Below are 27052 nucleotides of genomic sequence, written 5' to 3'. Positions count from 1 at the left end.
GACCCCAGCACCCTCCTAAATCACCTCAACACCCCTCTAGACTGTCCCAACACACCCCTAAACCACCCTGACACCAACCAGTTAATAACATTGTCCTGATCAGTGATGCTGGAGCTAAATCATCCCCATGCCCATCCTCAGCACTCCATAAGACTCAGGAAAGGGCTCTCATGGGGCATACGGAGAAGCAACAACAACAACAAAAGCACTAAAAAAGGGCAGAGGAACCACCACAGTAATGGGAGGGCTGGGGCAGAGGAAAGAGCAGGGACAGGAAGGGAAAGGAACAAGGGCAGGGTAGGAGAAGCAGAAGGGGAAAAAGAAGGAGCAAGGACAGGGAAAGGGGAAGGGGAAAAGGAAAGGGTAGGAGAAGCAGAAGGGGGAAAGGAAGGAGCAAGGGAAGGGGAAAAGGAAAGGGTAGGAGAAGCAGAAGGGGGAAAGGAAGGAGCAAGGACAGGGGAAGGGGAAAAGGAAAGGGTAGGAGAAGCAGAAGGGGGAAAGGAAGGAGCAAGGACAGGGGAAGGGGAAAGGGGGAAGGGGAAAAAGAAGGAGCAGGGAAAGGGAAAGGAAAAGGGGAAGGGGAAAAGGAAAGGGTAGGAGAAGAAGAAAAGGAAGGAGCAAGGCCAGGGGAAGGGGCAGTGAGACGAGCACCGAAACCGCTGCCATTGCCCCGCCCGGGCCGGCGGCCCCGCTGGAAACCGTCTGCTGCCACCTGGTGGCTGCTGGGCCCAGGGCGGGGGTCCCGCTGCTGGGCAAGGTGGGTCCTGGTGTCCTGCTGCGAGGCCCGGAGGAGTCCGGGAAACTGGGAAAGAAACCAGACCTAGGCATTCAGGAAGGACTCAGAGAGACAATCAAAAGAGTGTTTTGCCTCTCTTCTCCTGCAGAACTGCTGTGCGGGTTGAGCTGGGTTGAAACCTCTGTCTGCAAGCTGCAGTTTTGGTCTCAGACAGTTAAAAGGCATCAGGAGAGCTCCCTGCACACCCAAATGTTCCAAACCACCTGAGCAGCAAGGTTCTGCAGGGAGGTTTTGGGGAGTTATGTGCATGGATGTGTGGATGGGAGGTGTTGTCCCTCAGGCTTATGAGAAAGCAAGATGAACTGAAAAGTAAGAAGTGAGAAATAAAGGGGGATCCTGAACAGCTTGAACGAGACACAGTGTGCAATGCTGAAAAAGCTGTGCAGGATCTGGGCCAGAAGATCTGAACAAGGAAACTGCCCCAGTTCCTTGAGTCCTTCTCTTCAGAAAACAAGGATTTTGTGTATTTGTAAATGCACCAAGTCAAAGAAATTAATCATTCAGCATTTCCCCCTCCCTTCCCTTCCTTTTCCCTTCCCTTCCTTTTCCTTTCCCTTCCTCTTCCCTTCCCTTCCTTCCCTCTCCCCCTCCCTTCTCCAAATAAATGGTAAGCCCTTAATTAAAAAAAAAACATCTTGAGGTCAATACTATTTTTATCTCATCAAAACTTTTGTTTCTTCTTTTTTTCCATGGGAAATCCAGACAGCACGTGTGGCTGTGTGGCTGTCTTGCACAGCTTTGAGCATTCTGTTAACTTCCTGAAACGATAAGGGAAACTTCTTTGCATAGCAGCTTGGTTTACTGTCAGATTTACAGAGCATTACTCTATAAAACCAAATCGCAGCAGTTAGTCTGTGAAATTCTTTCAGGCACAGGAGAACAACCTAAGGAGCAAAGCTTTTCCCTTGGCATCTTTTCTGCCTGAGGCCAGCAGTGGTTTCCCAGCAGCTGGTGCAGGCTGAGCTCCCTCTCCCGTTGAAAATCATCTTTAGCCCCTCTCCACCCTTTGGGAGGAGACTCGGTGCTGTTACTGGCCATCATTTAACAGGGATCAGGCTTTCCATAATGAGAGATGCTCTAAGCAGAAACAAACCTCCCTACCTTGGAGTAATTTCATTATCTGCTGCAATGGGGCAGGTTTTTTTTAGAGGGTGAGGTGCTCCATCTGGCAGGCAGGTGATCCCATGCTCTGCCTAAGCACCACTGCAAAAATGCAGCAGCTGAAGCTGACTCAGGGAGGAGCATCAGGTGGCTGCCACATCAAACCTCACCCAGAGTCTGCACCATATAGAAAGGTCTCCTATCAATAGGGTAAATGCTCATAAAGTGCTCATTTAGGTAGCCAAGCTAGTGGGGTTTTCAGAGCAAGTTGAGAAATAATTGAACCTGCACTGAATGCCTTTATTATACCATGTACCAAACAGCTCTAGCAATCTCAACTGGCTGTTCATACTTTTCTTTGGAGGACTTTGCTATGTCCCATTTTTTTCCCCCCATGTAACCAGGTTTGCACTGAATAGTCCAAGTTTTATAAAATGGAAGGTGCTGAGGTAAGAAGCATTTTTAAAAGCTCTGTTCTCCATGAGTCAAAAGAGTCTCTGCAGCCTGTTGAAACATGGCCAAGTATTCAAACTGCTCTTTGATAAAGAGGAGTTGAGAACACAACTTGAGAGCAGGAAAGAGCTGGCTGTAACACAAGGTTTCCTAGGGACTTAAGCAGGAGTCAGTGACAATAACTGAATCAGGCTGAAGGCAAAAACACTGAATTTTTGTGTGTGAATTAGCAATCCAAGAAGAGGATGCTCCAGGGCAGGAGAGGGAGGCAGTGACCAGCCTCCAAGATGCAGCTCAACCCTCTGGTCCACCTCTGCTGCCAAAGTACAACAAATGGGGATGTTTGGGAGGCAGCCCCTGGCAAGCCTCAGGGTTTGCATGTAATGAGGATCCCCTTGCCATAGTGTGGAGTGGAATGCATTCCTCCTCCAGGTGCCACCAGGGCTTCTACCCCTGCTCATCCAAACCTCCACAAATCCCTCAAAGCCTCTGCTGCACTGCTCCACGACCACAGCTAGCTCACCCTCTGGGTAAATCCATACTACAGGAAGTGTTTTCCGTACATTTAACAGGTTGGGAAGCTGAGGCATGGGATGAAGCACATCACTGGGGGCAGAGGAGGCAAGGGAGGCTTGTCTTCCCACTCCTCCATGGTGACCATCCATACTCCAGCACATGATGTCAATCTCCAGTGTGGGTCTGACTAATCTTCAAAATGCTGTGTGTTGATGTTTTGGTTTCATACTTGGAGAGCTCTGTGGAGATAGTTAATTAGACAAACTTAATTCCTTCGAGAACAGCCTTCTGGCAGCACTCTGGGAAGTGCTAGGTAGCTTCTGTTGTTCTGACACTCCTTAAAAATTGGTGTTAGCCATTGCCTGATTTATTTTTAAAAGGACAATCAAGTCACATCATTCTCCAGGTCAAATGACAGCTGTGACTTGCCTGCCAGCATCGCTATCAGAAAATGAGCTGCCAGACCCTCTCATCTGAAGTCTCTTCCCACAGCTGCCAAGACCTTGCTCTTGTTGCCCAGAAAGGTTTCTTTTCTTCCTGAGCTGTCAGAACTCTCTGGGCTCATTGTTTTCTGTCCCTTTTTTTGCCCCCTTGACAGCAATGTTGGGGTCTGATGATGACAAGACAGGCATGGCAGGAAGGGGGAGCAACAGTGGTGACCTTGCTGGACAGCCCTGCAAAGTGACATCCCCTTACAGTCAGCCAGTTTAGAACAAGAGGTGAATGGCTGCCCCTCTGCATGCCTGCCTTAATACTGGGGTTTCTTGTGGGACCTTCCAGCCACCTTCCAGCACCTGAAGGGGGGCTACAGGAAAGCTGGAGAGGGCCTTTTTATAAGAGCTTGTAGTGACAGGAAAAGGGCAATGGTTTGGAACTACAGCAGGGTAGATTCAGGCTAGACATTAGGAAGAAGTTCTTTACTCTCAGGGTGGAGAGACACTGGACTGGGTTGCCCAGAGAAACTGTGGATGCTTCATCCCTGGAATTGTTTAAGATCAGGCTGGATGAGGCTTGGAGCAGCCTGGCCTAGTGGGAGGTGTTCCTGCCCATGGCAGGGATTGGAACTGGATGATCTTTAAGGTCCCTTCCCACTCAAGCCATTTTATGAATCACTTTTGCTAACCTCCTACAAATAAGGGCACAGAAGGGCAAAGTCTTGATACAGTTAAAGTTTAAGAGTCTCAGAGGTCTGTGTTTGCAGCTGTACCTGGGTTGGAGCCAAGAGGGAAATGGTGCAGGCTGCAAGTACTGGGCAGGACCCTGGACAACCCCCCTAAGCCTCTTGCTCTTCATGCTGCAGCCATCTAGGCTCTGGCTGCTTGGGCACAGTCACACTATGGAAGAGACCCTTGGGGTCAGTGGCTGGGAGAAGGACCATGTGAAACATGCATCCTCCTACCACAGACCACTTCTTGGACATTCATTTTCTCTCCCAGTCCTCTTCTTCTCCCTCTGAGGTTGCATGGGGGGGGCTCTAGGCTTCCATACAGGTTTGTCAGGCTTTTGGTTTTGCTGCCTGCATTGTCCATCAACCTCTGTGCAAAGAGGAAGCCTTTTTTTTTTTTTTTTTTTTTTTGAGGTTTGCTTTGACATCTGTGCACTTCCACCGGGACAACACATTTCATGGCTTCATTGTATGAAGGGAAGGGCTGAGGCAGCACCAAAAAGCTGCAAGGTTTAGCCCTCTTCTGGCATAGCCTGAGCAATGCAGCAGTAACAAAGGGCTGCACGGCACGATGTGACTTTTATTCAGTCTCCGCACTCGGTTTCAGTCGTCTCGAAATAAAATCAGAATTTATGTGGATCTTAAAAAAAAAATCAAAACACCAAACCCGAAAAAGAAACACAAACAACCCACAAAAATTTGCTCATCTTATGCCATAAGGGAAGAAGGAAACTACACTTAAACACTTAGTTAGGGGATGTCAGCAGAATGCTCTGCAAATGGGAGCGTGCTAGGCATCTGCTATTTAAATATAGCTGCACCCCACCCCCCTCGGCCTCCTGAACCCTGAAAACCTCCTAGCAGGTGATCACATGCCAGTCTATAATTGAAATCAACTTAATCCTGACCCAAATGTGGCAGCAGCTGCTCTGAAAGCTGTGGCTGCTCTCCAAGTGTTTCTTCCATTACCCTGGCCTGTATATTAAAGCCAGACTGATTGCTGTGTTGCAGGCTCCTGCCCACGGAGCGTCTCTGACAAGGAAGCTGCTGTGGTGTTAGATTAAGGGCTTTGTTGTATTTTTCATAAGAACACTTTTCTCCTGTGTGATGATCTGAGCTGTTCAGGTGTTAATTACTCAGGACCTGCAACAATACTCTAAAGTGAAAGGTAAATATGGCTCTGCTCTCTCTTTCTCACACGGATCACAGCGATACATCTGGGCAGCTGTCTGTATGGTGGGCTGAAGAAGCAGGGCTGTGTTTGGAAGTAAAGGATGCAGGGTGTTGAGAAGAGACAGCAGCCAGCCAGAAGAAGATATGAGAAATGACTGTAGCTACCCTCCTAATTTAACCTTCTTGCCACAAATCTCTGCCTGAATCCCCATGTGCTGTGAAGATGTGGGATAAGGAGCAGCTCCTCCTGTAACTCCTGATTGTTCACTGTTGTATGAGAACTCCCCAGCCCGTCTTGGCTCCTCCAAATCTTTCCTCTTTCTGCCTTCTCCCTGCCTCCTCTCCTCATCTGGATCTCCCTGGGCTTTGCTGAGTGGGACCTGGCATTTATGCAGCACCACCAAAAAAGTACCTATCAAGCAGCTTTCCTGGCAATGTCTTCACCTCAAAGCCTCCAACAGCAAAAGTCTGGGGAAAGCAGGGCTCAGCAAGTGCACAAGATGGATTGTGCAGACCTAGGAAATATTTCTTCACAGAGAGGGTTCTCAAACACTGGAATGGTGTGCCCAAGGCAGTGCTGGAGTCACCATCCCTGGGGGTGTTCAAGCAGCCTGTGGACCTGGCACTTAGGGACATGGTTTAGTGCTGGCCCTCAGTGCTGGGTGGAAGATTGGACTGGGTGGCCTTGGAGGTCTCTTCCAACCGAATGTTTTCTGTGATTTTTGTGGCCAGGCACTGAGTTCCCTCTCCCTCGAAGCCACCACAGTAATGGGGAGGTCACAGCCCTTGAAAAATCCTATAAGCAGGAGCACAACCATCAAAGGGAAGGTCCCTCAGCTGAGAAACCACTCAACTCACAGAGATCTGCCCGAGCTTGTGAGGGGTCCCTGCTGCCTCCCTGCTGGTCTGCAGAGCTGGGCTCGCACTTCCAATCACTTGTGCTCTCACTGCTTCACGCTGCGACTGCCAGCATGGAAAGCATCAACCCAAACGTTCTTTAGCCCCGAGCAGATGCCCTCAGTTTCAGTGTGACACCTCAGCCTTGTTCAGAAGGCAGGACAGAAGGTGGTGCTGCTGAGCCAACAGATTTTAACAAGAAAACTTCCTGGAGATGCTGGTTGGGGTTTTTTTGGTTTTTTGGTTTTTTTTTTTTTTCTTTCCTTTTTTTTTTTTTTCTTGACAGCTCCAGTTCTAAAATAATCTTTGTTTAAACTAAAGAGTTGCCAAGGAGATAAGTTTAAGAAGCACAGGAGCTACAAAGAAACATCCCACAGCCCATTCCCTCATGGAGCAGTGAAATATTGATGGACCAAGCTCCCTAATTATGCCTCCTTGTGAGGGGGCTAGCTGGGAATCTGGAGCTTCCCTGCTTTGTATGCAGCACTGTTGGGATGGAGTGATGGGATCCCTGGCAGAGCTGCATGGGCAATTGGGCTGGGATGTATGTGGCTAATGAACAGGTGTCAGGCAGACAGCTTTGTGGGAGCTAATGAAATGTTCAGTACCAAATGTGTCACCTCCAGGTATCGCCTGCGCCTCGCTCCTGGAATTCAATCCTCTCCTCTGCCTCTGCCTGGGCAGCCCGGCTCTCTGTTTACTGAATTCTTCTCTGTGTAAAACAACAGGAGGAGCAGAGAGAGCAGAAGCACTTCTGATCATCAAACTGGGCAAAATGGTGTCAAGCTGTTAGGCTGGGCTTGTTTTTTTTTTTTCTTATTAAGACTTGTATTACTCAAAAGAAAAAAAAATGCAAATCATCTCCACCCACAGTGCTGGCAGCTACATTATTTTTTTTTATAGGAAAAAATTATCTCAAACTGAGAACAACAATAGGAAATTGCTTAATTTTTCACACCCAGGGTACCCATGTGCCTCCACAGTCTACCTGTCTGGGAATTGCAGTGGTTTGGTGGAAAGAAACATCCTAAATTCAGATGCCTCTTCAAAATTTGATTTATGTGGCAGTTGTAAATGAAGTGGCTGTAAACCAGGAGTCTGCCTCACACTGTTTTTTTTTCTAACTCACTTGGCACCTGTAAACTCAACTGGGCATAGGCAGCTGAGCCTCTAACACAGAGGGATGCTGAGAAGTGGGACCACACTCCACTCTGTCCCTTCTGGCAGCTTCATACCTGAAGCCCATGTGGGTTCAGGGCTAGAAATCATCTTGGCATATCACTGTGATGAGAAATGAGGTTTGTACTGCTGGCTCCTCTAGAAGAGGATGCCACACATATGTATGCCCATGCAGCACAGATGATGACTGCCATCAACAGCCAGGGGCCTTCACTACTGATCTTAATACATTTTTCTGAGTTAGCTTGGTGGAGGCCCTGTGTCTGCTTGTTTTCACTTCTCTGGCTTCAGAGCAAGAATAATATTTACCCATTTTACAGGCCACACTAGAAAGATTAATTAGCTAATGCTTGTTGAGTGCCTTGAAGATGCATTTAAGGGGCTGCATTCAGTGTGCCTGAGATCAATAGATACTTGGCAAAGACACCAATGAAGGGACTCAGATTGTGTGGAAGCACAGAGGGATGCCCCAGGTCCTGGTCCTGACCCCACACATGTCCACACACTTCCCCCTGCACTCCTGACCAACACACCCTTGCTTGCAGCAGGACAGAGGGTGTGTTGGTACAGCCTTCTGCTGCATGGGTAGTGAATTTGAAAGCAATGGCAGTTCTCTCAGCTGAGGGAGGAGGCTCCTCAGGCTGTTCATGCCCTGAAGCTGTCTGGGCTTTCGAGGGGTGTGTGGATCACTCCAGCAGCCCAAGCTGGCTCATGGTTTCCCCTGCCTCCAGCAGTTTCTCCTTTCCAGGCAGTGGACAGAGAAAAGGTGAGCCAGCACAGTGGGAAAAGTTTTAGTAGGCAGAAGAAGAGGGAAGAAGTGAACACCTTGGGCTCCTGGGAAGCAGCTGGGGGATCAAGAGCCATTCAGTGCAGAACCACTGCCCCAGGCCTGACCATCATGTGGGAACTGGTGGCTGCAGCTGCAGTTCAAGCGTGAGTCAGTCTGCAGCTGCCTGACATGCAGCTTTGCAGCAAAGGGAAAAGCTGATTAAAATGAGTCATTAACTGAACACTGCCCTTGCCATTGATAAGGTCCCTTCAAGCCACACCAGAGGCATCCAAACACAACCCTCTTGGTCAGCAGCATCCTGCTCCCTATGCTGTTCCCACTCAGGAGGAAGAAGAGGTGGGCAGGGTGGCATCTTCTGAGGCACGTTGCTGTGAGCTTGTAGAGGCAAGGCAGGGACAGGCAGCAGGAAAAGGGCTGCAACCCTGCAGCAGCTTGCCTGCCACAGGCAGCCTCCTGCTCTGCACCTTCCCAGCAAGGAGGTAGGAGTCTGTTCCTCACAGTAACAGTGCTCTTTGCACATCCTGATTTGTGGCCTGCATGTGCCTGTTGAGATACTGGAGTTAAGAGTGGACAAATTGACCATCTGGTGTGGCCAAGGACATGGGTTCCAGTAACAAGCATAGGGAAACCTAATGTTTGCTCTCTTTTTTTAAATATTACAGAGATAAAGAGAAGGTTGGGAGGCCTGGAAGCAGATTGTGGAGGAGAACTCTGACACGGCTGTTTTCCATCCTCTGACAGACAGTGCACACAGACCTCATTCCAGCATTAGGAATTGGAAGCTTCCCACAGAGAGAGGATGGGTCACTGAGTGCTGGAGACCCTCCTGGCAGCCTCATGCCCAGAGGAGCACCATGGGCTTGTCCATGCATCCCTCTGGTGTCTTACATAACTTGGTCTAAACTTGACACTATTAAACCCCCAGCAACTGATTTCTTGGCTTTCCTCCCCCCGGCATTAACACACTACTGCCTTCCCATCCACCCTGGCTTGAGGACAACAGGAGAAGAGCCTTTGCCTGAGAAAGGCCAGAGAGCTGCATTGCCCTGCTGTTGCTCTGCATCTTTAAAAGCTTAGAGAGAGTTACCAGACACAGGCTGAAACAACTACTGCCCACCAGTGCTGTTCTGCACTGCTGAAGTACCATGGATCAGAATTTGATTCTTTCCTCCTCAAGCAGAAATTCTAAATCAAAGGTTAGAGAAAATGTTTATGTTCTGTTGACAAAGACTCAGGGCAGGTTTTAAAGCTTTCCAGTGTAGAAATGCAGGGCCTAGGAGCAGTGGAATTCTCATGCATCTTCCTTCAAGATGCCTAACTTCTACATCTAGCAATTAAGAGTCTGGCACTCTGAATACAGAGCTGTCTGAAATCCCAGTGCATTGCCTCAGTTTTCCCCCTGTGTCTCCATAACTGATTAATGGGACACTAACAGGCTTTCATTTATTATTCTAGTCCTGGTATTTATGAAAGGCATGGGAATGGGTGTATGAGATCAAACACAGAGACACCAGGCACAGTGGCTGGCCCTTGTGCCTGTCTGTAATCAAAAAACAACTAGCAGGAGCCTGCATTTTTTAAACCAGACCCTCAGCCTTCAGCCATTCCTAGGTAAGCTGAAAGGAGAGGGAGAGGCAGTGAGTCTTCTAAAGATGACAGCATTCTTCCTAAAGTGCCTGCATTTCCCTCACCATTGACTGTGCAGCAGGTCATTATCAATTACTAATTACCAGAGCAGGCCAGTCAGGTCCATCATTGACCTGCTGTGTAAGCTGGGCAAAAAAAAAAAAGAACCTGTCCCCACTGCATTGACTCCATGTAAATGTAAAATATATGCACTGAGGAGGCTCCAAGCTTAATATAGGTCTTGTTAAGTGTTCATAAAGGATACTGAAACCCTTAGATTAAGAGGTAGAGCCGAGAAGAATGATGGGGTTATAAAATCCATTTCTACAAATAACTCATATTTATACAGGGCCTTTCAACCTAGCAGATCCCACAGCTTTTTCTTTCCCCAGCACAACACCCTGATATACTGCCTTCCATTCGCCTCCCAGTTCAAGGCAACCTCCTCTGAAGTGAAATGCAGCAGCTGTTTAAAAGCCCTGAGTAGGCAGCAACTTTAATAATAGCTAGGCATTTATATGGCCTTACAAACTTCAAAGAGTTAATTCTCTGCCCCTTCAGGAGGCAGGCAGGGTTTATTATTCCCATTTCACAAAGGCAATATAACAAGAGTGGACAAGAGTGAAGGAAATCTGCACTCCCACAGATTTATAAAGCGGAGTTCCGTGCGTGAGCCTCGAGTGCTTTTAATCCCACACAGAGAAAACATATCAACATGTCTTGTTAAAAAAAAAAAGGGAAAGAAAAAAAAGCCTTTTGCTAAAAATAATGATGTGGAGAGAGCTCTGATCTAGATTCTAACACCTGTCACTTCTGGTGGAAAAATTACCTCCTCGAGCCTATGTTGACATAGAAACATCATGGGCCACAAACGTTTCTGTGCCAGCAAACAAATTGGGTGCTCCAAATAGGCTGCTAAGAACCAGGCAATCTGGTTTAAGAGGACCCAAGAGTTACTGAAAAACCTCTTGAAATATAGCAGGAGGGGAAGGTGCAGCAACACCAATCTCAGAGGCAGGCTGGCATGGGAGGGACTGTTCAGAAGGGCCTGTGGGGACAGGACGAGGGGCAATAGCTTGAAAGTGGAGCAGGGCAGAGTTAGGCTGGACATCAGGAGGAAGTTCTGCACAATGAGAGAGGTGAGACACTGGAACAGGCTGCCCAGGAATGTGGTTGAGACCCCATCTCTGGAGACGTTCAAGATCACACTGGGCAGCCTGATCTAGTTGGTGGTGTCCCTGCTGCCTGCAGGGGTTCGGACAAGATGACCTTTTGTGCAATCTGTGAATCTGTGAAGCTCTTCCACCACATGTGGCTCCGTGGTTCTTCCCAGCTCCCTGCTTCTTCCCAGCTCCCTGCTTCTTCCCAGCTCCCTGCATCTCATGGCAATGATGCTTTCAACGAGAGGGGAAATGCCCATTGGCTATGCCCTCAAAGATGATCCTGAACTTGGGAAAAGAAAGTTTAATCTCTTACTCACTGAGAACTGAAGTCCTGTCCCCAGGTTGTATCACTGTTCTCACTCTGTTTCTTGACTGCACCCTGATGCAGAATTTTCATTCAATAAGAGATTAGAAGGACTCTTTGGTCCCTGGGGTCCCAAACACCTCTTCACACAGAAGTCTCCAGGTTTCATTCCTCCTGCTGGTTCCCACCAAGAATTTACCCTGTTTCAGCTTCCACTCTTATTTGCAGCATGAACCAAGAAACACACTCTTCTAGACCCCTTACCCTCTTCTAGACCCCTTTGGTCCTTCACAATCTGCTTGTCTGCCCAGCCTGAGGCATAAAGTCACTTAGGTGCCCTACAGCCACTTTTCAGGGGGGACTGCAAAGCTATGTTCAGGTGGGCCACTGAAGCTCCCAAACAGCTGCCCACAAATGGATCTGGACAACTGTCCATCCTTCCAGTTAGAGCCAACCCCCTGCAGATGTCTTCAGTCCCTCCTGCAACCTGAGCAGTGCTTGGGTCTGGTGGAGGCTGAGCTGTGGACTCTGGGGCAGGGATCCAGGGCAGAGGTGCAGGGAAGCAGGAGAGATGAACTGACCTATGCCAAGCACCATCAGTTCTCCAGCAAAGTGATTTCCATCACAGGAGCACATTTGCTACATGAATCACATCCCATTCATCACTGCAGCTGTCTAGATGTAACTTTGCCAGGCAGGGCTTGGACTCTCACTCCAAAAAGCCTCTGATACACAGCAGCTTCACAGGGCAGGACGTGGATCAATGCTCCTGCCTGATTCATTCTCCCTCTCCCTCAGTTCTCAGAAGCTGTTTTCTTTCATCACTCTAGCTTTGCTGTCCCCAGAGAAACCACAGTCCCACTGCAGATTCCGCTGTGAGGAGATGTCCAGGAAAGAGCTGGCCAGGGAATCCATGTGACTGGGGAAGCTGCTCCTTGTGCAAAGCTGTGGCAGGGCCCTGGCACACATGCCCTGGCACAGCTGGAGCTGACACACATTTAGGCACCTGAACAAGGATGTAGAGATCTTGTACTCAGGTATTGAACATGGGCCCTGCTGACACCGTGGAACTCAAACCCAAGAGTGAAATGAGTTCCTGCTGCCGTGGCACTCAGCTTTTCACCTTCTCTGCTTTTGGAATAATTCATTTAACTGGACCACATCTCACTAGCAGGCAAGTCAAACACACTGGCAAGTGTCAGGATGATGGCCCGGGGGAGGAATCTGCTTGACATATCTGATGCCTTATGAGGCAACACAGATGGTCATGGAGGAGATCCTGTGGCTTTGCTTCCTTGGCAGACTCAGTGCCAGGAGACTCCACTGGCTGTGCACAGCATCACAGCCAGCTGCTGGCCACATTCACCTCATGCTGCAGCCCAGGAGCTCTGCTGATGGTTTTGGCAAGGTCATCAGCTCCCTGAGCTCCTTCTGGGTGCCATGCTCACCCTGCTTGCTGCTTCAGCTCTGAGTAATAAGTGTAATGAAGTGTGTGCTGGTGGGTCTGGCTGTCGATGTCGGTTGATTTCTCAGGGTGATGAGGAGATTTACAAGCTTAAGCCAAGCTTACAGGTCTTTATTTACAGCTCTCAAGCTAAAGACCAGACCTAAACACCCATATATTTGGACTCAGAGGTTGAGCAAGTAAGGAAAATATTTAAATCTCTCTCCCTCCTCTTGGTTCTGTGCCTGTGGGATTACTGTTCATCACAGGTAGGAGTGGGAGGCCACCAAGGGCTCTGGGCAATCCCTGAAGCCACATCATGGGAGTGAACCACTGCCCTTCCCGTGGAGAAAGGCCTGACACAGCCCTTGGTGGCTGAAATGAAAGGACAGAGTGAAGCCTAGATTGTTCTGGCCACCACTTATGGGGTGAGGCAGTGGAGCACAAGCACAGGATGCCCCTAGTCTTCAACTGGTGCAAGTCAGCAGAACAACCCTCAGTCATACACTGGAACAGGTTGCCCAGGGAGGTGGTTGAGGACCTTCCCTGGAGATAATCAAGGTAAGACTCAGTGAAGCACTGGACAGCCTGCTCTAGTTGGGGATGTCCCTGCTGACTGCAGAGACGTCAGACTGGATGACCTTTGGAGGTCCCTTCCAGCCTGGACCATTCTCTGATTCTCTGATGATTCTCTGACTCTCTGATTCTACACCACCTGAGAAGCAGGCTTTTTCCATTAAATAAATCCTATGGATTTTTCCCCCCTTTCCCCCCCTCTCCTTCCCTCTTCAAAAAAGAATCCCATTTAATTTGTAGGGAGCTTTTTCCCCACCAGACTTGACCCTGACCTTTGCAAATGGAAATATGATGTAGTGAGAATTGAGAGGTGAGAATTAACTAGCATCTTGGGCTTTGCAGCTGAAATACAGCAGGTCACTTCACATTTCTGTTATGAGCCTCAAATAAGGGAGAAGAGAATTAGGTAATTCCTTTTTTTTTTTTTTTTTGATTAGTTGGTTTTCTTGTCAGCTGGGAGATGGGATCTGAGGTGTATGGAGAATGACTGCAGGCACAGGAGGAACAGCTGGTCACAGATATTGTTTGCAGGAGGTGTTTAAGGCCAGGCTGGATGAGGCTCTGGCCAGCTTGATGCGTCCAACCAGTGTGAGGTGTCCCTGCCCACGGCAGGGGGGTTGGAACTAGATGATCCTTGTGGTCCCTTCCAACCCTGACTGATACTATGATTCTATGATTCTGCATGACCTGCTCCAGAGAGATGGAAAGAGATTGTGTCTGTCTGCCCTGACACTTAGGACCTGTATTCTCCATTGCTGACTTCCAAGCAGTTTGCCCACATTTGAGTGAGTAGTGAATCAGGACCACTGTTTAAAGGTTGTCTTGAACCTTACCTAAGCTTCTAAATGATCAGAAATGAGTGATGTGTGGAGACATCAAAATTAAAGTACATTGGGGAACCCACAAGTGACAGCAAGGGAGCCTTGCCAGAGCTGACAGGTACTGATGGGGAGAATTAGAAGCTCCAGCTCAAAGACTTCAACTTGCCCCATGAAAGCAAATCCTCCTCATCAGAGGGACTGACTGCCTGCTGCACGCAGGTCTGTATGAAATGAAGAGCCTGCAGGATGAAGAGCAGTGTTAGTGAAGACCCCACATAGATTACTGCACAAAGCATCAACAAGCAGAGTGAGCACCAACTGCGTACCAGACAATCTTTATCACAGACAAAGAAAAAACACCAAAAGACACAAACCCAATCTCTGGGAAGTAAAGCCTGATGAAATTTAACAGTAACTTTCTTCAAAACAAACAAACAAAAAGCACTATGTGGGATTAATGAAGCAGAGTATTCCATTTCCATCTCATGGGGTCTTCAACTCCAGACATTCTGCAAGAGATGCTTTAGTGATAGCCATTAGCAAACTCAACTGAGGAGTGAAAGGAGCAGATTTGATGCTCTCATGCTTCTTTCTGCTCTTAAAAATAATCTGTGAGCGTGTTTGGCTTTGGTAAAGCAGTTGATATAATATCATAAAGCTGAGCTCTTTGGCTGATCTGAAGGCAGTAGTTCATGGACCAAATCACAGTTGGGCAAACAAAGAGGAATACTAAACAGGGAGGTATTATCTTAGAGAATTATCTTGATGAGGACAGCACAGAGATCAGGTCTTTGGTCTCTTTTTGGCATTTTTATTGATAACTCTAAGGAAGGATTGAACAAAAGGATGACAGGCACTCTCAGAAGTGACACAAAGATGAAAGGGACCATGAACAAGAGGAAAAGCAGGGAAGTAATGCAAAGGCATCTGGATACACGAGAAACTGAGGGTGAAAACATCTCAGTGCAATGAATCTCAGAGCCAAGCACATTGGAGGTCTCATACCTGCAAGGGTGATGCTCCTTAAGATCATGCCATGGGGGCTGGGGGGGGAGGGAAAGCCTAGAAAGTGCAGTGTATGGAGAGATGCTCCATCTGAAGCCTTAGAGATAGGTGACACAGCAAGCTAGAGGAAACAGCAGAGAAAGCTTTTGCACTTCTCTCAGGCAAGCAATTTAATAAACATGTCTCCCAAGAATCTGCTGTAATAAAACTCGATGTATCATTCCTGTTCACTGAGCTACTGTCGTGTCTGCAAACTGCACAAGGCTTTGTCTCCTCAATGCATTAATTTCCATCCAAATGCCCAGGCAGAGCCTCTATTAGCAACCTCTGTTGACAAGAGTGGGTTACTCAGGGAAGCGGAACTAACTCTCTGTTATTTCTCTGAAATCTACACTCCCTCCTCTGCTGGCAGAAAAAAAAAAGCACAAGTGGAAATGTCTGCTCTTCCTTCCTTTGTTTTAAGGGTTAGGGGCTGGATTTTAAAAGGTTTAGGACTCAGAATCTGCTGTGTCCTGTGAGTAGTCTTCACCTATCTCTCAGCACTTCTTGAGTGTAGGAGAAGGGGACTAGGAGCAGGCAGAGGACCCTAGGGACACTCTCAGCTGCAAATGGATCATTGATCCATTGCAGGCTCAGGAAAACTGGGCAAATGGAGACAGTCCAGAGCAGCTCTTCTGTGCAGGCTTGCCTGCTATGCTATGGCATCTGTCCCTTCGAGAGCCTGTGCCAGCAACCACGGTATTCTGGAGGAATGGTAGGATGCATTCCCCAGTGCAGCCAGGGAACAGGGACAAGAGAACCCCACACCAGATTGCTTTAAGTGACCACAAAGCACTCAGTACTAAAGGATTTGTAATGGATAGGAGCAGAGCAACGACCTTTCCCTGCAGGTCCACCCCACCGACGCCCACTAGCCTGCAGAGCAACTGTCTGCATGTTTCCATTGTGCTGTGACCCAGAGGCAGTTTCCAATTTACCACTCACACGGCCCAGGCAGAGCCCTGTGTGCAGAGCAGGTGGTGCCGTTGCACCTCACTCCACTGGCCTACACTGCTCCTGAGCATGGCTTTATCTCTCTGCAAAACAGAGGTCATTAAGGTGTTGGGCAGGTAGAGAAGGCTTTGAAGAAATGCTTTGAAGTAGACTATAGAAGTAGACATTATTACCTGCTGCCCAGGGATTTGGAGAAGGTTTAGTCTGATAAAAAGGGCTTTGCATTCTGCTGGCAGGAAGCATGACATAAAGTAGAAATCTTTCCAAGCTGAATTCAAATGAGTTGATTTTTCTATCAGCCCTTGAAGAGAATGAGTCTGCCGTTCCCTGGACTGTAGGAGGTTTAATGCTCTAACGAGGTTCACCCTACCAGCAAGGATTCACTGGGTAGAGCTGTGCTCAGAGTTTAGGACTGAAATTTTAAGAGGCTTGATCTGAGATTAAGTTTATGGTACACTGGAAGATAGCAAGTACATCTGGCTCAGGAGAAGTGCTTGTAGGTCTCTTGGTGCTCAGGATTTAGAGGCGCAGTGGATTTGGCAGAGGATGGGAGCTGGAATAGAGGCTAGATGAGCAAATCCTGATAGCTAGGACCATGGTGAATTAGCCTCCTCAGGAAGGATTATATGTTATGTTTGCCTCCAAACCCTGCTGTTAGAGGCCTCCCTTCATAAAGCCTGCATTCTTTCACAGGTGTTTGGGTTGGAGAAAGAAAATGGGGAGAAACAGGCTAGGATTATGGGCTAGACATCTTTCATCTCAACTGCAATAAACCTATTAGCATCCCACAGGTGAGGAAGGGTTTGTGGCACTCTCCTGATAACAGCACTGACAGCTCATGTTTAGTGCCAGGCAAATTCTTTACAGCCAGCCTTATTTGAAGTGCAGGCTTCCAAACCTCGTCAGCTGTAGTTAGGCTGACGCTGAAAATATTTTAAATGGTGTTTCAGGCAGCAAAACTAAGAGATGGGGGGAAATTGCAGCAGCTCACAAAGGCTGTCTTAAATGACAATTTGTGTAGTAGGAAGAGACATTGATTTAGTTGATTTAAAGGTGGCTCTGTAAAGGAAACAAAAACATTTTACACCTACTCTTTATGTGTAAAAGAGGCTTAAAGAAATTAGTCGAAAGAATGTGTTTGTTATTTTACAGCTATCAAGACATTTTCTGCTTTGCTTTTTAAACAGTGGAAAGTAGGTGTGAGGAGGGTTTTTAAAGCAATGACATCCCTCAGTCTTCTGAACATTTAGATTCTTACCCCAGGTGTCTTTCTGATATTTGAATGAAATAGATGAGAACAAGCAACAGAGATGAGAACTAGCAATTTAAGAAAGAATCCTTCCTTTTCCTGATTGCTTATTTTTTATCTTTTTGATCTAGCAAGGTCATAAACCTAACTATTTCTCCACTCATCCTCAGAGACCCTCCAGCCAAACAAAGATAAGGATTCATGTTTCTGAAGAAGAAAACAGAAAAATCCTTCTTTGGCGATCACAGCAAAACCAACCAACCAAAAAACTCAGCTAACAAGCCACAGCGTTCAGCTCTATTTGAAGGCAACAAATCACAGCAAAAGCTCATAGATTCTTTCCCCTCTCCCCACCTCTTGGGATATCCTCCTCCTGGTGTACATCTTGCCATGAACCAGTCTTAGGGCTTGTTCACCTTGGGAGATTTGGAAGCCTGGCTGCAGATGTTAACAGATGTTTCCCTACCTTCCCCATGGAGTCGGTGCCACTTGCACGTCTCTAATGCCCTATCTGTGGTTGGGTCCCCATCCCTGGAGGTGTTTAAGGCCAGGCTGGATGAGGCTTTGGCCAGCCTGATCTAGTGTGAGGTGTCCCTGCCCATGGCAGGGGGTTGGAACTAGATGATCCTTGTGGTCCCTTCCAACCCTGACTGATTCTATGATTCTATGATCTGCTGATTCCTGTAACAAGATGCCACGAGGGTTTAATCTCACAGCTTCCAGGGGAGCTGCTCAACCCTGGAGGGTTATTTGAGGCAACTCAAGATCACTGCCTGGTGCTGGGCTGACAGATACAGGCACTGCTCTGTTAAACCAGAATTAAAGTCTGCTGCTGCTTAAAGGGGAATGTTTCAGGAGAGCCAGGAGGCAGCTTGCCTCATCCCTGCTCCACTGGGTGTTAGGATTCCTGTGAAATGCAAGCAGATGTTTGGCAAGGCCTGTGGCTCTCACTGAGCTCTTCTGCAGCACTCTGACATGGTAGGTGCTTCACAAAAGAGCATCCAAGAGGAGCAGGCTCACTTCAACGCACAGGCATGGTGCAGCATGGAGGGGGAGTGCATCTCCTCTCCACAGGCACCCCTCAGGGTGAGATGCTCCACCATGGCACAGACAGGTAACTCAGTGAGCTTCAGGCTTTCTGGAGACCAGCTACACACTCCAAAGGGATATCTGCATGACAAAGAGTGTGCAGGCATGCCAGGGTTGCTTTCATAGTGGCAGTAATTGTAATGTGTTAGAGCAGCATCCTGCAAGGGCTCAGGTGGATTCACAGAATCACAGAATGTTAGGGGTTGGAAGACCATCAACTCCAACACCCTTGTCAGGGCAGGATTACCTAGGGCAGGTCACACAGGAACACATCCAGGTGGGTTTGAAAACTCTTCAGAGAAGGAGACTCCACAACCTCTCTGGGCAGCCTGATCCAGTGCTCCAGCAGCCTCACCTTGAAGTCCCTCTTCATGTTGACACAGGTCCTGATCCTGTGCTCCAGCTTGTACCCATTGTTCATTGTCCTATCATTGCGCACCACCAAATAGAGCCTGGCACCTTCATCCTGACACCCACCCCTCAGATATTTATAGATGCTAATAAGATCCCCTCTTAATCTTTCTCTTCTTCAGACTAAAGAGCCTGAGGGCTTCCAGTCTTTCTTCATGGCAGAGTTGTTCCAGTCCCACAGTCATTCTTGTAGTTCTCTGTTGGACTCTCTCCAATGGTTTCAAAGTAGAGAAGAGCAGATTTAGATTGGATGTGAGGAACAAGTTCTGCACCATGAGGGTGATGGAACACTGCAACAGGTTGCCCAGGGAGGTGGTTGGGGCCCAATCCCTGGAGATATTTAAGGTGAAGCTCAACAGGGTTCTGGGCAGCCTGATCTAGTTGAGGATGTCCCTGCTGACTACAGAGGGGCTTGGACTGGATGACCTCTGGAGGTCCCTTCCAACCCAGACCATTCTGTGATTCTATGGTGGCAGTTCAGCTGGACCAGAAGGGGTTAAAATATTTTTTTGTTTTGTTTTCTTCTCCATCCAGGTCACTTGTAATTCTGGATGGAATCCTGCTACTTGGCAGTTGCTTTAATATCATCAATAAACCTCCAAAGCCATCTGAGGCTGCAAGATTAGCTGCTCCCACCCCGATGAGTTTTAGGCAGCTGCAAAAAAACAGTCCGAGGACAAAATCTGCACATTGTCTTTACAAAAAAAAAAAGAAGAAAAAAAGGACTTCAATTATTTGTCATCTTCCTTCAGGTTGCACTTCAGTGGGCCAGCCAGGACGGACTGCATGAATAGGCAGCAGAGCAGTGGGAGGCAAAGTCATGAGCAGCTTTTGTGTCCTTTGATTATTGTTACCCAAACTAAACAAAGATTTGTGCTTTACCGGAGTCTTTCCTTCTCCCTGGGCCTTTTCAGCTTAACTGCAGCACTCTCTGTATTAGTGATATTGTAGGAACCTGTTCCAGAGATAATCTCTGCACCCCAGCTTAATGACTGCACCAACCTTTGTTTAAAGCAAATCTGCTGCTTATCACCGCCTCCAATTGCCAGCCGTTAGCAGCAATAACAGCGGCTTTTAAGTGTCTGTAAAAAGCCATCAATGTTTTACAGGGTTAGAGCAGTAACAGGCTGCTATCATCTGCTAACTAGGAACGCGGGAAGGACTTGTCCAACTCTCTCTGAAGCTCCTGCTTGCTCTAGATCACTGCTCTTTAATTAGCAATTGGACTTCACAGCAGCCCTCAGACCACTCGTGATAGATGAGGCGCTGCGGTTTTACTGCGCGGCTGGTTGAGGTTATCTATCGATGGTCACTGGAAGAATGATTAATTCTGGCAATTACCATCCACTCTCTTGTCTGACACCCGAGCTCAAAGACTCTCTGATCAAGACCTGGTCGCTGCTTGGATTTATGTCTCTGCTATTAGCTTGGGTTTTTAGTTTTGAGACGGCAGAGATGTGCTCCTGCAGCGCCGGATCCTCATGTGTTGAGCTTCGTTTCCTTCTGTGTTGGGCTGACCCTGGCTGGATGCCAGCTGCCCACCAAAGCCACTCTGGCACTGCCCTCCTCAGCTGGACAGGGGAGAAGAAATGTATCAAAAGGCTTATGAGTTAGGGTAAGGACAGGGAGCTCACTCACCAATTACCGTCGCAGGCAAAACAGACTCGACTTGGGGAAATTACTTTAATTTATTACCAATCAAATCAGAGTAGGGTAATGAGAAATAAAACTGAATCTTAAAACACCTTCCCCCCACCCCTCCCTTCTTCCCAGGCTCAACTTCACTCCTGATTTTCTCTACCTGTTCCCCCTGAGCAGGGCAGGACAAGAGCTGGGATTTGTGGTCAGCTCATCACACACTATCTGCTGCTCCCTCCTCCTCAGAGGGATGTCTCACACTTGCCCCTTGTTCCAGTGTGGGGTCCCTCCCACGGGAGACAGCCCTCATGAGCTTCTCCAACATGAGTCCTTTCCACAGGCTGTAGTTCTTCATGGATTACTCCAGCATGGGCCCTCCCATGGAGCCACAAGTTCCACCTGCAAACTTGCTCCAGCGTGGACCCCTCTTTTAAGGGATCCACAGCTCCTGACAGCTGCCTGCTCCAGAGTGGGCTTCCCGTGGGGTCACAGCCTCCTTCAGGCTGCTTCAGCAGGGGGTCCTCCATGGGCTGCAGGTGTGGATATCTGCTCCACTGTTAACCTCCAGGAGCTGCAAGGGGACAGCCTGTCTCACCATGCTCTTCACCATGGGCTGCTCCAGCATCTAGAGCACCTCCTCCCTATCCTTCTTTGGTGTCTGCAGAATTGTTTCTCTTGCACATTCTGACTCCTCTCTCCCAGCTGCTGTTGCTGTCATGCAGTGACTTTTCCCCCTTCTTAAATACATTATCCTAGAGGTGCTACCACCATTGCTGATGGGCTCAGCCTTGGCCAATGGCTGAGCCATCCTGGACCTGGCTGGCATTGGCTCTACCAGATGTGGGGGAAGATTCTAGCAGTTTCTCACAGAAGCCACCTCTGTACCAAAACTTTGCCACACAAACCCAACACACCTTCCTTGCTGGAACTTCAAGGTTTTGACCAGAAAGTGTATTACTTCTCCATAAAACCCTTGCAAAGGTAGTTTGCCTCATTTTGTAAACATTTCATTTCTTGCACAGCAACCTGTATTCATTCCCACAAATCCAGCTTACCTAAATCCAGCCACTGAGCCAGCTTCAACTTTGCTTATTTCTTCTCTGCACAATTTCTTGCATATTTTCCCCTATTTTCAGAGCTAAAAATACATCTGGGTGCTGCCTGGAGGCCATCAGAGAGCACAAAGGAAAGGGCAGCCTGAGCTTCAGCTGCATTGCTAAGGAATGCCTGAAGAGCCGTCTCTACAAATGGGGATGCTCTAGCAGTAGGCATCCATAAATACAGGAATCTGCCATTCCCAGGAGGGATCACAGGGAAACGTTCTTGCTGCTTCTGTTTAGCCAGCACCAGACTCTTCTGCAGAGAGTGCAATTGCCAGTCAGAGCTCAAACTTATAATGATACTGAACAGGTGTAAACTGGAAGAACAGCTCAGCAGGGAGAAAAGCTACACCAACTCCCACCCTGCAATACGCAAAGCCTTCTCCTCGAGGTTCCTGTTTGTACCAGGGAAGAAAAATAAGCTCTCATCAGAGAGCAAACCAAATGATTTCTGCATTTTTTGACTGGCTGTGAATTTCCTCTTCACTTCTCAAACTCCTGTTTCACCAGAGCTCTGGGGAGTGCAAGCTTTTCACATCAACCACTGCTAAGGGGGAGATGAAACCAAGATGTAGTTTTCTTGTTATCCACATGGGACTCTTTGTCCTACATACATGGAAAATGTGTCTTACTGGGTAAAACCTACCCCCCCCACAAATTAGTTCAGATCCCCCCAAAGATGATTATTCAGATAAAATGCCTACTATAGAAGGGCTGGTAAACTCCTCTTGCTCTTATTTATTACTGCTCTGCTCAGAACAAACCACACGGCATTGAAGAACAGAGTTGCGAAATCCCAACATTCCAGAGCAGGAACCAGGAATGATTCCCAAATTAGGCAAATGACATGCAAAATATCAGTAAAGCATTCATGAGGAAAAAAATAAAAACAAAAAAACAACCACAAACCCCAAGTCCCAAATAAAAAAACAAACCACATGAAAGCCACATGAAACAAATGTTCCCCCAAACTGTCCCATTCATGACTCTTCACCTTATGCAAAAAGTCCTCAGTATCTGAGCTGTTGGAGTGAGGCCAGAGGAGGCCACAAAAATGATCCAAGGGCTGGAGCACCTCTGCTATGAGGATAGACTGAGGGAGCTGGGGGTGTTCAGTCTGGAGAAGACTCCAGGGGGACCTTAGTACCTTCCAGTACCTGAAGGGGATCCTCCAGGAAGGCTACCGAGGGACTTTTCATGAGGGTGTCTAGAGACAGGACAAGGAGGAATGGTTTGAAGCTGAGGGAGATCAGGGTTAGACTGGATCTGAGGAAGTTCTCCAGTACAAGGGTGGTGAGAGTCTGGAATAGGCTGCCCAGGGAACTTGTGGATGCCTCCTCCCTGTGGATGTTCAAGGCCAGGGTGGATGAGGCCTTGAGCAGCTGAATCTGGTTGAGAGGTGTCCCTGCCCATGGTGGGGAGGTTGGAGCAGATGATCTCTGAGGTCCCTTCCAACCTGAGCCATTCCATGATTCTATGAGCTAGGATCACAGAGTTAACATTAAATTCAGGAGCAATATTTACAGATGATTTACATAGCAACAATCTGCTAATATTCCCTTTGGATACTGCCATTCAACAGACATTTTGGACGTCTTGCTTCCTACCTGAGTGGCATTTTCAGTGGTGACACTGTAAAAAACCTTCCATGCTTCCTCTGTGCCAACAGCCCATTTACATGTTTGAATATTAATATGAAGAGTTATTCTGAAAGCTGAGTCTTTGAATGGCTGCAAGGCTGAAAGCCTGGGAGATCCTGCTCCATGACCATCACCAAGCTGAGTGCCCTTTTCTCCCTTCATTACAGTTTCAAGATTCCTTTCCTCTATAGCATTTCTTCAGGCTGGTTTAGTATTTTCACTGCTAGGGTAAAATTTCCATCTTCTGGCTCCGAAGGATATTCAGACAGCAAGGACAGCTGGATCAGTTTATGTTGTCTAAAGTTAGCTGAGATGCTGGGAAGTCCTCAGGAGATATTGCTACTTCCTGGGGCTTTCTGCCTTGTTCTCAAGCAAGTTCAGCCATTTTCCACTGCTCCAGTCTTTTCAACACATGAAAGAGACTACACTAAGTACCTTGTCTAGCTCTAAAAAAATGGGTGAGAGCTTAGATATTATTTTCTTAAGAATCAGTCACTTGAGATTTCTATTGAACAGATGGGAACAAAGCCCAATCTGGCCTAATTAAAGAACAAAAGCAAATTAAATTGTAATTGAGCAGTTAGGCAGCATCCTGCACAATGTGGTGGAAGATAATGTCCCATTGCACTGCAGAATAGAGACACTGTGGAATAAATTCAGGTCCTCCAGACTCCAAGCACAGTGTTTGAGGGCAGCTAGAGAAGGAGGCAGGAGCAGCAGGATTGCTGGGTGTTATCCATCCATCCACCCACCCCATCTTGTCCATATGAAAGGATGTTCTCTGTGGTTCACTCGGACTAATGTTTCAGAGTGCCAGTGAGCAGCTCTGCTCCATCTTCTTGCAGAAGGTCACAGACACCTCCAGGCAACATGGACAGCTCCTTAAAGGAATGCAGAGTTTGATGGAAAGGTCACCTAAGCCAAGAGGAAGGTTCCTTTTTCTCTCAGAGAGCTTCAGATGTGACTCCCAGCAAGGCTGACGTATTACCTCAGCAGCAGCCTCCTGAAACGCTCTGCCCTTGCTCATATCCACATTGCTCTGACATCTTCCAGTGGAAAAGATGGGCAGGGTTCATGCAAGAGGTACACACAGGGATCAATTACCTTACCCTGTAGGTTCAATTTCCAAATAGTTTCATGCCTCTACCCCCACATGTGTGTAGACAATGCTGGTCAGAACCTAACTGCACCCAAGGAGTGCAATAGAAAGCATCCAAACTGTTAAGCACCACCACAGAGAGGCTGGTTAAACCCAACTATGTTCAGAAGCAGGCAGAAGAGGGCATGGGGAAGAAGAAGGCAGGGGATAGAGCCAGGGTACAAATGGAATTCCATTGTGCCCAATGGAATTTGGAAGGGGTAACACCTTCCTTTTCTTCCTCCTGCTGTGCAGCTTCTCAGCTGAGCACCAAAAATTGCAACAGCTTGAACTTACTTCCTATGCATAACAGAAACAAGCCAGAAGAATCTTGAGCTTTCACATTTCTAGGCTGTTTGGGACATGTTTGACACCATCCACACTGGTACAATTGCAGCTTGTCAAACAGAGGAACTCTGTGGCGACAATAAATATTAATTCCCTGCACTAGCTTTCAGTCTAAACCCTACTAGATTGAAATATCTGCCACAGGAACAATAAAAACAAACAAAGAGCCCCAACAAGCCTAAGTAGCAATAAAAATCAAACAAAAGTGGCAGACCCAGCTTCTAGCAGTGCCCAGTTTTGTGCCAGACAAGTAACAGATGTTTCAGGCTGTGCATCTCAGAGGAAATAGCACTGATGTGCTCAAGGAATACAGCAAACCCTGCTGCAAATTTGCAGAATATTTATTTCAGGAATAAGTCTGGCTGTACTATAAAAAGGATGTGAAACAAAATGACTTGGCTTTCAAAGCCTGCAGTGCCCCCTCTCCAGCCCAGCACCATGGCAGCAAGGGTGAGACAAGACTAAGGACGGTGGCAGGAAAATTGTAGATCTAGCAGTGCCCATTTTTCATGCTTTTCAGAATAATTTTGTGCTGCCCACCCATCCCTGCACCATTCCACAGTAAAGCTGGCAGTATCATTGGACAAGGGAGGTTATTCTTCCCCTGTACTCAGCACTGGTCAGGCCACACCTTGAGTCCTGTGTCCAGTTCTGGGCTCCTCAATTCAAGAGAGATGTTGAGGTACTGGAACGTGTCCAGAGAAGGGCAACAAAGCTGGTGAGGGGTCTGGAACACAAACCCTATGAGGAGAGGCTGAGGGAGCTGGGGGTGTTTAGCCTGGAGAAGAGGAGGCTCAGGGGTGACCTCATTGCTGTCTAAAACTACCTGAAGGGAGGTTGTAGCCTGGTGGGGGTTGGTCTCTTCTCCCAGGCACCCAGCAGCAGAACAAGAGGACACAGTCTCAAGTTGTGCCAGGGGAGGTATAGACTGGATATTAGGAGGAAGTTCTTCACAGAGAGAGAGATTGCCCATTGGAATGTGCTGCCCAGGGAGGTGGTGGAGTTGCCTTCACTGGAGACATTCAAGAGAAGACTGGATGAGACACTTAATGCCATGGTCTAATGGATTGGATAGGGCTGGGTGAAAGGTTGGACTGGATGAGCTTGGAGGTCTCTTCCAACCTGGTTGGTTCTATGATTCTATGATAGAATCACAAAATGGGTTGGGTTGGAAGGGACCTTAAAGATCATCCAGTTCCAACCCTGCTGCAGGGCATGGACACCTTCCACCAGCCTAGGTTGCTCAACGCTTTATCCAGCCTGGCCTTGAACACCTCCAGGGAGGGAGCATGCACGACCTCCCTAAGCAACCTGCTCCAGTGTCTCACCACCCTCATTGTAAAGAATTTCTTTCTAATCTCCAGTCTAAACCTCCCCTCTTCTAGTCTAAATCCATTCCCTCTCACTACAAGCCCTTGTAAAAAGTCCCTTCCCAGCTGTGATGGTTTGAAACTGTCTTTTTAATTTTTCCTTGCAAAATTCAGAACAGAGAAAGTGAAAGAATGTAAATAAGTCACTATTGGGTGTAAGAAAGCAAAATAACGATTGTTCTAAACACTTCCATTGGATAGATAGGAATGTTTAAGAACTATTACCCAAAACAAGATAGGCATTCGGCACATTCTGCGTTCGGCAGTGGGGGCAGTTGCTGGGCTGTCTGGCTGCTGTTTCTTCTTCTCTTCTGGCTGAAGATAACACGTACTGACCTTGGCAGCTAAGTTAACAACTTTCTGACTAACAAACTCTTCTTCTCTGTCCAGGGGGGCCTGGGGGGGAAGCTCCTGGGAGAGGGAGGCCCCTTTGGGAGGGTCCCCTTGGGGGAAAGCAAAGGGAGATTGGTTGTGCTTTTCTGTTGATTGTATATATCTGTAAATGTCGTGAATTTTGTATATTTGTACATATTCATTGCATTTCTCTGCTTGTAAACCAGCTTTCTTGTATCTCCTTTCGGATACTGGCAGGCCACTATAAAGTCTCCCTGGATTCTCTCATCATATAGCAAGCAGATCATATAAGATCTACTTGGCTTTGAGCAAGCTTAGGAGGAGTCTTTGCTGTTCATGTCTCTTTGCCCATGGAACATCAAAAGAATGGACATAAGGATTAGTGTGGGACATCATCTAGTGCTCACCCATCACTCCTGTCCAGCAGCTGAGCACTTATGGCAGGATTCCCATGCAACAATTGTGAGATTGTTTTTGAGAGTGAAGAGCTGTCTTTGACCAGCTGCATGGCACTGTGGAGCTCTGATTTCACATGGATGAGTAAAGGAGAATGGTAGATGTGCTGTGGATTTGGCCTCTAAGCTCTGTGATCAGCTGCCAGGTTGTTATCTCTTTGGAAGTCCCTTACACCTCTTCCTTCAGCCTATGGAGAAGCACTGAGCTGCAAGACCAAAGGCAGGCTGTGACCAGGTGAAATCTCAGAGGCCAAGCAG

The sequence above is a fragment of the Indicator indicator genome, chromosome 16 (genome assembly GCF_027791375.1).
Source record: "Indicator indicator isolate 239-I01 chromosome 16, UM_Iind_1.1, whole genome shotgun sequence".
Taxonomy (NCBI): Eukaryota; Metazoa; Chordata; class Aves; order Piciformes; family Indicatoridae; genus Indicator; species Indicator indicator.
The sequence above is the reverse complement of the archived record's forward strand: the minus strand, read 5'-3'. Positions refer to the sequence as shown.